We start from the raw sequence: 214 nt of genomic DNA, 5'->3' as shown, positions 1-214 counted from the left end.
GGCCAATGTCTTCCCCGCACCCCACACATCATAAGAAGTGTTTGGGGTTGGGGCAACGATGCGTGACACCCAGGCAGACGTGCCCTCGGCCGAATGGCTTCGGGCGCAAATTGCGTTCAAAGACTCGATGATTCGCGGGATTCTGCAATTCACACCAAGTATCGCATTTCGCTACGTTCTTCATCGATGCGAGAGCCGAGATATCCGTTGCCGA

At 55.1% G+C, this 214-nt stretch overlaps 1 non-coding gene across 1 annotated transcript; it reads right to left on the bottom strand.

Annotated features, from left to right (window-relative positions):
- Nucleotides 1-63: 63 nt before the first annotated feature.
- On the bottom strand, nt 64-214 carry LOC118344978 (the record flags this gene model as incomplete). The annotated part of the gene is made up of 1 exon (XR_004798691.1): nt 64-214. It is a non-coding gene; the product is annotated as a 5.8S ribosomal RNA (ribosomal RNA).

Source organism: Juglans regia, unplaced genomic scaffold, assembly GCF_001411555.2.
Source record: "Juglans regia cultivar Chandler unplaced genomic scaffold, Walnut 2.0 Scaffold_10557, whole genome shotgun sequence".
NCBI classification, from domain to species: domain Eukaryota; kingdom Viridiplantae; phylum Streptophyta; class Magnoliopsida; order Fagales; family Juglandaceae; genus Juglans; species Juglans regia.
The sequence above is the reverse complement of the archived record's forward strand: the minus strand, read 5'-3'. Positions and strand labels throughout refer to the sequence as shown.